We start from the raw sequence: 11,597 nt of genomic DNA, 5'->3' as shown, positions 1-11,597 counted from the left end.
TTCGAAATGCCGGCTGAGGTATGGACCGATCATAACTCACGTGATCCAAACGTGGCGTAATGTACAGAGGTCGTGTGGGGTTAAATGCCCTTGGCACCTGGACTCTCCAATTTTTAATAACCAGCAATTACTTGTTGGACACAAGCCGGTTAATATTCCTCAATGGCAAAGGAGGGGAGTGCATACTCTGGAGGATATTTATGATAAGAACGGCCTTTGTGCGTTTCAGGACTTAAGAGAATTTTATGATCTTCCCGGCGAGTCCTTCTTTCTTTACCTTCAACTAAGGTCAGCACTGAGGGCGCATGGCGTACCGTGGGCTCAGGCCTTGCACCCACACCCCTTCCTCAGGCTCATAGTGGACAGGACGACATCCAGAGGGTTTGTCTCCGACTTTTATACGCTCTTAATTCAATCCACGTATAAAAATGTATCATTGGATACAATCTGGCGTGTGGATATCCCGGAGTTGGACCCCGAGTTTGACTGGGATGATGTTTGGGCAAATGTGGCATTATCTTCCTGCAACCCCAATCACCAGCAAATAAATTTTAATTATATTCATAGGACCTATCTTACACCTAGGAAGCTATATGCTATGGGACTGATAACCGACTCTCGGTGCACTTTGTGCTCTCAAAAGGCCACTGGCACTTATATGCATATGTATTGGGATTGCCCACCAGTGGCCCGCTTCTGGAGGTCAATAACGGACAAACTTTCAGATCTGTGTGGCTTAACTATCCCATTCACAGCTGTTACGCTACTCCTGAACGATATAACGACACTACCCGCGTCCGTACAACTGAAAAGGGTTGTCCTAGCAGGCGTCACAGCAGCGAAGAAGCTAATAGCAATGAGATGGAAGGAGCCTGAGAAGCTTACAATGATTAACTGGTCCCTAACTCTATTGGATGTGATTTATCTTGAGATATCCACAGCCCGGGTGATTGGGGTGGGGCAGGCTGGAATTGACCTATGGTTCGCAGCAGCTGAGAAGGTAAAGACCGCAGTGTGCGGCTGAGCGGGGTTGAGGTGCGTGTTCGGGTGAGTCCGGCGGTCTCTTGGGAGGGGGAGGAGGAAATGTTTTGTCTGTCTTGTCTTTTGTCTTGTCATCTTGAGTTTAGCTGGGGATATTATGGGGGGGCAGCTATTTAACTATCTTCACTGTTTGGCCACTTTTACACTGTCTCTGTGAGTCTATGGAACACCTCTACAGGTTTTTGTTTTTTCATGAAGGTTCATTGCTCTGTTTTCGGGTCGTGTTCTCAAAAAATGGTCCTTGTGGTGGATTGGAGATGTACGTTTTATTAATATAGGGTCACACGGCCGGGAATCGGGGCTGAACACTGGGAAAGACCATTTATTAGATAGTACCCCTTGGAATTAAAATTTAGAAGGTTGAACTCTGTTTTCTTTTCTCTTGTCTGTATAATTGTTAGTCTGTATTATTATTATTGTTTTTGTTATTTTCTTGTGAAGTTCTATGTACTGTGATTGTGGTTAATGTGTTGTCTTGTTTCATGTGAATAATAATACAAATTTGATCAAAAAAAAGAAGAGACACAGAAGTTTATCGTTTTTGTTTTGCACTGACCCTCAGCTAAATTGTGTGTTGTGGTGAACACTGAAGATCTCGTTTTGTTTGTTCTGGACTCAGCAAGGGAGGAGGAGACCGCACTGCTTCTGTGTGATGTGTACTGTTATTTACCTCTCTCTCTCTCTCTATTTTCCACCTCGAGTTGAAGCTGGGAGTATCTGCAGAGCCGCTTCAGCGTCAAGACCGTTTCCCCACCTCGAACAACAAGAGGATCTGCAGAGCCGCAGATAACTGCTGCAGGCAGTCTCCCTTTGTTTCAAGATTGTTACTTGCTCCTTTTTGACTCTGAAAATAAATACGCCCTAGTATTTGGCTAACTCTGAACTACCTGTCTGTGCCGTGCGTTTGAGGTCGGTTTCAAACCCTAACATTACGACCCGACCATGTCGACCTCAGCCGACACAGACAGAGTCAGAACCGCGTTGGCGGTCCAGATTGAATTAACCAACGACCACAGCCTACAGCTGGGTGCGGCTGCGGCTGCTGTACAGGAGCTCCGAGCCCAGGTCCTGCCTATTCAGGAGTCCCTTGGCTCTCTGGCTACCCTACAGACAGCCCAGGGTAATCAGCAGGCTGATATTCTTCACCAATTACAAACTCTGAGTGACGCATTTAACGCCCTGCTTGTAACCCCACCTGCTTCAGGAGTCTCGGCCAGAGCACCACCCGCAGCCGTGGCAGGCCCCGCGCCTCCCGATCCCGCACCTCGGGAGCCCCGTCTCTCCGAACCACGGTTGTTCAACGGTAACTTCGAGGATTGTGCCACATTCATCATGCAATGTGAGTTGGTTTTTCGTCATCAATCCAGCCGATTCACTTCAGAGGGAGCCCGAGTGGCGTACATGACTAACCTGCTCTCAGGCCGGGCAGCACAGTGGGTTACTGCCTCCTGGGCAATGGGGGCTGATTTCTGTTTTTCCTACCCAGACTTCGTGGCAGAGCTCCGCAGGGTTTTCCACCACCCAGCCCATGGCCAGGACCCAGGAGCTCGGTTGGGCACCTTCCGGCAGGGCAGTAGCGGGGTCACCGACTACGTGCTGGAGTTCAGACTGGCGGCAACGGAGAGCGGGTGGAACGACCAAGCGCTTCGTCTCACCTTCATGAGGGGGCTCAACGACGCTGTAAGGGACCAGCTCGCGACCCGTGAGGAACCGGAGTCCCTCGAGGACCTATTCAGCCTCGCCATTCGCATCGACGGACGCCTCCGGGAGAGAAGGCGTGAGAGAGCCCGACTGGGACCTCCAGAGGTGACCCAGACCTCCCACACTCGTGACGGTACTGCGGCCCGTCCTGCTTCCACCACGACTGGTGGTCCTTTCCCCTCCCGTTCGGCGCCCGAGGAGGAACCCATGCAGCTGGGACGCTCTCACCTTAGTCCGGCTGAACGAGAGGCCAGGTTCAGGTCCGGCCTTTGCCTCTACTGCGGCCGGGAGGGGCACCGTATCTCCAACTGCCCCACCCGGCCAAAAGACCAGGCTCGCCGGGACCCCGGGAGATCCTGGTGAGCCGTTTTTCTCGTTCCCAGAACCGTGCACCACCTAGTCGTCTGATGAGCATCACCCTGACCTGGGCGGACCAACGGGCGACGGTGGAGGCACTCATCGACTCGGGTGCTGACGAGAGCTTCCTGGATTTCTAGTTTGCTACCCGGGCCAACATTCCGCTAGAGGACCTCGTGAGACCCTTGGAGGTGTTCGCGTTGGACCAACACCGCCTGGCTGACATCACTCAACGCACCGTCCCAGTCCTTCTCACCATTGCTGGTAACCACGTTGAGAGACTCCAGTTTTTCATCACCAGCTCTCCTCTTGTCCCTGTGGTCCTGGGCAGGCCTTGGCTCGTGCTGCATGAGCCCCACATCGCCTGGTCCTCCGGTACCATCAGAGGGTGGAGCTCCGCCTGTCATGCCCAGTGTCTTCAGGCGGCGTCCTGTCCCTCGCCCCGGAGCCCTCTTTGTGAGCCGCCTCCGGACCTCTCGACGATACCCCCCAAGTACCACGACCTCGAGGAGGTTTTCAGTAAGTCCCGGGCTCAGGCCCTTCCGCCTCACCGGCCTTACGACTGTGCCATCGACCTTCGCTCAGGGGCTCCCCTTCCCGGCAGCCGCCTCTACAGTCTGACCGTCCCTGAGAAGGCAGCGATGGATCGTTATATCTCTGAGTCCTTGGAAGCAGGTCTCATTCGGCCTTCCTCCTCCCCTGTGGCGGCCGGTTTCTTCTTTGTTGGGAAGAAGGACGGAGACCTTCGACCCTGCATCGACTATCGCCAGCTCAACGAGATCACCATTAAGAACAAGTACCCTCTTCCTCTCATGAACTCCACCTTCGAACCTCTCACCCAGGCTACCGTCTTTACCAAGCTGGACCTCCGGAGTGCCTACCACCTGGTCTGTATCCGAGAGGGCGATGAGTGGAAGACTGCCTTCAAGACTCCCAGGGGCCACTACGAGTACCTGGTAATGCCGTTCGGCCTCACCAACGCTCCGGCGGTATTCCAGGCGCTCATGAACGACGTCCTTCGTGACATGCTGGAGGAGTTTGTGGTGGTATACCTAGATGACATCCTCATCTTCTCTAAGACCCTCGAGGAACACATCCAGCATGTCCGACGTGTGCTGGAGCGCCTCCTCCACAATCGGCTCTTCGTCAAGGCAGAGAAGTGCCGTTTTCACTCCGACTCCGTCGATTACCTGGGCTTCATCGTGGAGAGAGGCTTGACCCGGGCTGACCCTCGCAAGATCCGGGCCGTGGAGGAGTGGCCGGAACCCACCTCTCGGAAGGAGTTACAGAGCTTCCTCGGGTTCGCCAACTTCTACCGAAGATTCATCCGGAACTACAGCCAGGTGGCGGAACCACTGACCAGGCTAACCTCTCCCGCCCTGCCGTTCGACTGGTCCCCAGCGGCGAGTGCTGCGTTCCGCTCCCTCAAGAAGAGGTTCACTACCTTGTCTTGCTCCATCCAGACCCCAAGAGACAGTTCATCGTAGAGGTGGACGCCTCGGATACCGGACTTGGGGCTATCTTATCTCAGCGGTCGGCAACGGACCAGAAGGTACATCCGTGCGCCTTCTACTCACGTCGTTTCCTCCCTGCCGAGAGGAACTACGACATCGGCAATCGGGAGCTGCTGGCGGTTGTGGCTGCCTTGGAGGAGTGGCGTCATTGGCTAGAGGGGGCCGAGGAGCCATTCACCATTTGGACAGACCACAAGAACTTGACGTATATCCGTGCTTCCAAGCGCCTCAATGGCCGGCAGGCAAGATGGGCCAGTTTCCTCAGTCGTTTCGACTTCTCGCTGACGTTTCGCCCTGGTTCCCGCAACACGAAGGCCGACTCCCTGTCCCGGTTACACTCCAAGGGAGCCCCAACCACTGAGGACCCGACTCCCATCCTCCCAGAGGGCAGGGTGGTGGGAGTGGTCACCTTGGGCATCGAGGGGGTGGTAAGGCGTGCCCTACGCTTCCATCGCGCTCCAGGCAAGGTACCGGTTCATCGCCTCTTCGTCCCCGACTCAGTCCGGTCCCGGGTCCTCCAGTGGGGCCATACCAGCCGGTTCGCCTGCCACCCAGGCGTTCATCGCACGTTCTCCTTCCTGGCTTGGCGATTCTGGTGGCCCACCATGAGGAACGGCGTCAAGGAGTTCGTACTGGCCTGCGCAGTCTGCGCCCGCAGCAAGGCCTCCCACCAGGCGCCCTCCGGGCTTCTGCAGCCGCTTCCCATTCCGAGCCGCCCTTGGTCCCATGTGGCGTTGGACTTCGTCACGGGACTTCCTTCTTCCCAGGGGAACACGTGCCTGCTGACCGTAGTGGATCAGTTCAGCAAAGGGGTTCACCTCGTGGCCCTTCCCAAGCTTCCCTCGGCGGCCGAGACGGCGGACCTCCTGACACGCCACGTGTTCCGCCTCCATGGGTTTCCCCAGGACGTCGTCTCGGACCGGGGGCCCCAGTTCACTTCCCAGGTATGGCGGGCTTTCTGCAAGGGATTGGGGGCAACGGTCAGTCTTTCCTCTGGTTATCATCCCCAGACTAACGGACAAACGGAGAGGATGAACCAGAGCGTGGAGTCTGCTCTTCGGTGTGTGGCTGCCGAGAAGCCTGCTTCTTGGAGCCGTTTCCTTCCCTGGGTCGAGTACTCCATCAACTCCATGGTCAGTTCCGCCACCGGCCTCTCACCTTTTGAAGTATCCCTGGGCTACCAACCCCCTCTTTTCCCTGCACAGGAGTCGGAAGTGGCAGTTCCCTCCGTACAGGAGCATCTCGACCGGTGCCGTCGGGTCTGGGAGATCGCCAGGACTGCGCTGCTCCGGTCATCGGAGCGCGCCAGTCGTGGGGCCGACCGGAGCCGGGTCCCTGCGCCGACGTACCACCCTGGGCAGAGGGTGTGGCTGTCCGCAAAGGACCTTCCGCTTCGGTCCTCGGCCAAGAAGCTCAACCCCCGGTTCGTCTGTCCTTTTGAGGTTCTGAAGGTGCTCAGTCCGGCGGCGGTGAGTCTTAAGCTTCCTGCGTCCATGCGCATTCACCCCGTTTTTCATGTGTCCCGGGTTAAGCCTGTCTCTCTCAGTCCCCTGATGCCTCCTGCTCCGGACCCGCCTCCTCCCGAGATGGTGGACGGACACCCCCAGTGGCAGGTCCGCCGGTTGATGGGCGTTCGTCGGCGGGGTCGGGGGTTCCAGTACCTGGTGGACTGGGAGGGATACGGCCCAGAGGAACGGAGCTGGGTCTCCCGCCAGCTCATCATGGACCCCGGCCTGATCACCGACTTCCATCGTGCTCACCCGGACGAGCCGGGTCGGGCTGGTCGCCGAGTGGCTCCCGTGGAGGGGGGGGTACTGTGAGGATTGGTTCATTCCCCGCCACACGCTCCGCTCCTTTAAGGTGCTGTGTTGATTGGTGCATTCCCCGCCACACGCTTTTGGAGCAAGTATCAATTCCAGCGCGCACCTGTCATAGTTTTTGATTAGCGCCCCAGAGGCTTTTTATACTGGGATTTCCCTTCAATCGATGTCGGGTCGTTTTGAATACTTCTGTTTCTGCCTGTTGTTCCCTGTTGCTGTGCCTCGTCTACTCTCCCTCCAGGACATCTGTGGATTGCCGCTGGTGAAGACCTTGTCCCCCGTTTTGAGCTGCGCCTCGTTTACCCGCTTTACTCTTGCGCTTTGGTGAGTTTTGTGTGTTTTGAAGAACACTGAAGAGTTCTATTTTTGCTTACACTTGACTCAGCTAAGTTGTGTGTTAAAGGAGACACTGAAGATTATCATTTGCTTGCACTGGACTCAGCTGGGGTGTGTGTTTAGAAGAGACACAGAAGTTTATCGTTTTTGTTTTGCACTGACCCTCAGCTAAATTGTGTGTTGTGGTGAACACTGAAGATCTCGTTTTGTTTGTTCTGGACTCAGCAAGGGAGGAGGAGACCGCACTGCCTCTGTGTGATGTGGACTGTTATTTACCTCTCTCTCTCTCTCTCTTTTCCACCTCGAGTTGAAGCTGGGAGTATCTGCAGAGCCGCTTCAGCGTCAAGACCGTTTCCCCACCTCGAACACCAAGAGGATCTGCAGAGCCGCAGATAACTCTGCTGCAGGCAGTCTCCCTTTGTTTCAAGATTGTTACTTGCTCCTTTTTTACTCTGAAAATAAATACGCCCTAGTATTTGGCTAACTCTGAACTACCTGTCTGTGCCGTGCGTTTGAGGTCGGTTTCAAACCCTAACACATTTTGTATTTTGTTGTGACAAATAATAAACAAACTTGAACTTGAAACATGAACCAACAAACATCCAAATTGCAAAAGATGAAGATTCTGTACTGTACATCACTGATGTGGAAATAATGGTATGGTAATATGGTATGGGTTTTTACAATATCAAGTCATAAAAACGATCTCAAGAGAGGTGTAGGCTACAGGTGTTACAAATATGTGGTCCCATGTCATTCTTGCCTTGATGGCAATTAATAGCCAACCAACCCCAGTTTGGCAAGCCACCCAATCCCTCAAGACCCCTACGCTCTGCATCTTCTGGCCGTCTCAGACCCACTCCTATCCGAGCTCCAGGAGGGTCATCAAGGAGAAGCCGCCTATTCTCAGTCCTTGCCCCACAATGAATAGAATAGAATAGAATAGAAATTATTTGACACTGCAAATCGCTCAACATTTAAACATTTAGACAGAACAGGTCACGAATTAGAATACTAAAACTAATCAAATCAAGTTGCCTAGGATAAGAGTAGAGTAAAATAGAATAAAAATGGAATAAAGTATACAGTAAATAAATACAGTAAAAATATACTGAGGTCTACAGTAGGTGTAATACAACAAACTGCCCACCACAGTTAGGACAACCGAAACCCTGTCCAATCTTTCGCCATCGACTAAAGATGCACTTCTTCAACCATTATCTGAAGAGAGAAAAAAAGTACTCTAACCCTAACTAACCTTACTGTCATGCACTTGTCCTAATAAACTAACCTACACTGTAGCACTCAACACTTTGATGAACATTGTTACTCAACTGATAGAGTTGTGCCCTTCCTGATGACTTGTTGTACAGAACTTGTAAGTCGCTTTGGATAAAAGCGTCAGCTAAATGACTAAATGTAAATGTGCTAGACGTATGCTGAAACGGAGCCCAACAAGTAAGTAGTGTATAGCCTGATATTTTCATGTTGTGATGTGTTTGAGTTTTTGAGATGTTTGAGGTATAGACACTGCAAGCCAAAGGTGTGTTCACACCTAAACGTCATGATATGATTTCAGGCTGCCAATAAATGTGGAAAAACCTGGAGTGTGTGCCTGGACTTGTTTCCCTATTTTTTATGTATAGTATCAGAGGTTACAGCACCCAGTGTCAAGTCTAGTGAGGTGAGCGCGTTCTACTACTTTTTTCACTCAGGTATTTAGACACTGAAATCATATAGCACATAATAACAGTGTCCAATCAGCTAAAGTGACAATAAAATATCTCAATGTTGGAACATACATATACTGTATGACGGTGAAGCGCTTCACTATAGGGCCTACTGTATGGCGGTGACGCTTTTTCTCTGCAAGCCCCTGCTGGGCTATGCGTGCATACTTAAAAATAACTCAATAAAACTCAGTACAGAACAAAACGCTCAATAAAAGATGAAAGCATTTGGGTGTTATTGTAGCCATTTAAAAACACAGTATTAAACATGACATAATACCACATGATGAAGGAAAACAATAAAGTGGTCTGACTGATGAAAACACAACCTGATCATGTGCCTACTTTCTTTTATTTTGGCTACTGGTGGGAAACTTATTTAAAAGTTTCCAAAATGTCATCAAGAGACCGCAAGGAGGTCTGCTCCTTCCATCGGCACAAATCCCCCCCTGCCGAGGACAACCACATAACCACGAAATAGACAAAGATGAACTCATTTTGTCACGTGCAACAGTTCGTTTCCTGTTTTGAGTGTGAAGTGTGAACCTGCTCCCCTCCACACACACTGAAAGAGAAGGTCATGTAATTTGAGTGTAGAGACTGAATATGATAGTGTGTACAGTACTGCAAATCAAACTCTCTGTCCTCTCTCCACAACGGTGGGACGAACTTCCCACCTGTCAGGAAAGCCGAAACCTGCCCAATCTTCCACCGTCGACTAAAAACACACTTCTGCAATCAATATCTGAAATGAAGAAATACCAATTTTTTACTACTCTGCTACTAAGGAATCTACCTTGCCTATATTACTACCTACTATGCTAATATGTCTATACTAATATGCACTCAAAACTGTAGCACTCAATTTCGACACTGTCTGACGAACAATCTTACTTACCATTAGCTGCCAGAGTTGTACTCTTCCTGCTGACTTGACGTACAGAGCTTGTAAGTCGCTTTGGAGAAAAGCATCAGCTAAATGACTAAATGTAAAAACACTACCGTTATTTTTCTGTACTGTCATTGTGCTGCATCCAACTCACGTGGCCCAACTCACGGGGGACGGGTGAGTTTCCTCAGACAGCTTCTTTGCTACCCCCCCCCCATTGCATTGATACTGTAAAAGTCCATTTAAAACCTTGGGACAAAATACGCAAGCTGGTGTTGAATGTATTCATACAGTCGATTACACTGTATCACTCTGCCCTACCTGCAGAAGAGGGGAAACATCAGCTCGAGGGACTCCAGCAAGCTGAACAAGCTGGTGAAGAAGGCTAGCTCCATAGTGGGTGGTGAGCTGGATAATCTAGAGGTGGTGGCTGAGAGGAGGATGAGGAAAATCTCCATCCTGGAGAACCCCTCCCACCGCCTCTATTTTTTTTTGCCAGAATGAAGAGCACGTTCAGCCAAAGACTCATCCCCCCCCGACACACCACAAACCGCCTGGGCCGGTCCTTTATAACGGCAGCCATCAGGCTCTACAACCAAGGGCTCGGACAGCCGGCTCTGCTGCCAGGAGATCATTGTCAAAACTTGGGATGTGAGAACTAGAGACTCATATCCACGTGCACTCACTGGGCTATCTTGTATTTTGTACTTTTTATATTGTATTTATATTTTATATTATACCTATAGTGTATATAGATACTGGACTGTACCCCCTATGCTGCTTTGACACCGGCATTTCCCCAAGGGGATTAATAAAGGATCATCTTATCTTTGATACAACACTCATCACTGTGTCCTTTATGAGAAGGTTGGTTGGTCCTCTCTGATGGAGATACACAACTGACACTGGTATTTTTAAGGCCCTTACTGGTATTACTGGTAAGCCACCTCCTGATACTACAACATGATTGGAATGGAATGTTGGAATCTATGGAACCCGTTCTGGCTGGTCCTTAAGGTCCCCAGAGTTTGCTCTGAACAGGGTGAATCTGAATTTCACTATGATGCCCCTCTAGCTCATGGACCGAACTGCAACAGTCCTTAAAGTCAAGTCAAATTTATTTATAAAGCACATTTCATACACGGAGGCAATCCAAAGTGCTGTACACAAAAAAAGGTTAAAAAGAAGGCACAGTATAAAAACTGTGATTCTCTGGAATAAAAATATATATAAAAGGAACACAGAAGGGTACTGTAGTATAAAAGCAGTAGGCCTACATTCAAATAAACAAAATAAAGCTTGAGATTCTCCCCTGTTGCAGAATCTAAAACTTTGATCTCCAACCTGTCAATAAAGTTGTGTTTGAATTGATTTGTTATCCCTGCTTTTTGCCTCATCTCGTTGTTATGATTTTATATGCTGTAAATGAGGGAAACCTCATTTAAATAAAGGTTTGATTTCATAAAATGGTAACATGCTTTGTATTTATAATGGTTTGATCGGGGGGAAATCACTAGTTTTTAATTTAATTAGTTTAAACAGGAATAGGGCCATTCAAATACTTTTGGGTCCTATAGTCGGCAGAAATGCTGGTTTTCAGTAGGTTCCTGTCCTGCAGCAATGCAGCAAAAGAAAGATCACAGGGGGGGGGGGGGGTAAAGAAGAGGCCATATAGTGAATGATATCATCTAGAACAGCGGTTCTCAAACTACGGGTCGTGACCTAAAGTGGGGTTGTGGGTAGGTGACAGTGGGGTCGCGCATTGGCAAGTAGAAAGAAAAACAAATCTTTAAAAAATTCTGGCAACATATTTTGGCTAAATATGCCTCGTTTTATAAATGTATATTGATAACATAGTGCTGTAATACAATCTTCTAATAAATATGCATGATCAAGTTCAACAACATGTGCTTTTATTTTGATATTCCTTGATTCCACGTTGAAATTACGCAGTGTAAAATATCCTAAATAAAATGGGGTTGTGGTATAAAAAAGCTTGAGAACCCCTGATCTAGAAGGATATACAAGGTTAAGAGCGAGGAAAGGTCATCTGACTTCACCTTAGTCTTTGCTTCCTTTCACTGACTCAGTCCAGTATAGGATCCATGTTGTGGTGGGGATTGATGTGTGGGGTGTTTGGGGGACTGGCTGTTCGGGGGGGGGGGGGCAAGCCTTCAAGCAACACTGTACTTATTTTATGCCTATTCTT

The sequence above is a fragment of the Notolepis coatsorum genome (genome assembly GCF_963971535.1).
Source record: "Notolepis coatsorum genome assembly, chromosome: 6".
In the NCBI taxonomy this organism is placed as follows: Eukaryota; Metazoa; Chordata; class Actinopteri; order Aulopiformes; family Paralepididae; genus Notolepis; species Notolepis coatsorum.
The sequence above is the reverse complement of the archived record's forward strand: the minus strand, read 5'-3'. Positions refer to the sequence as shown.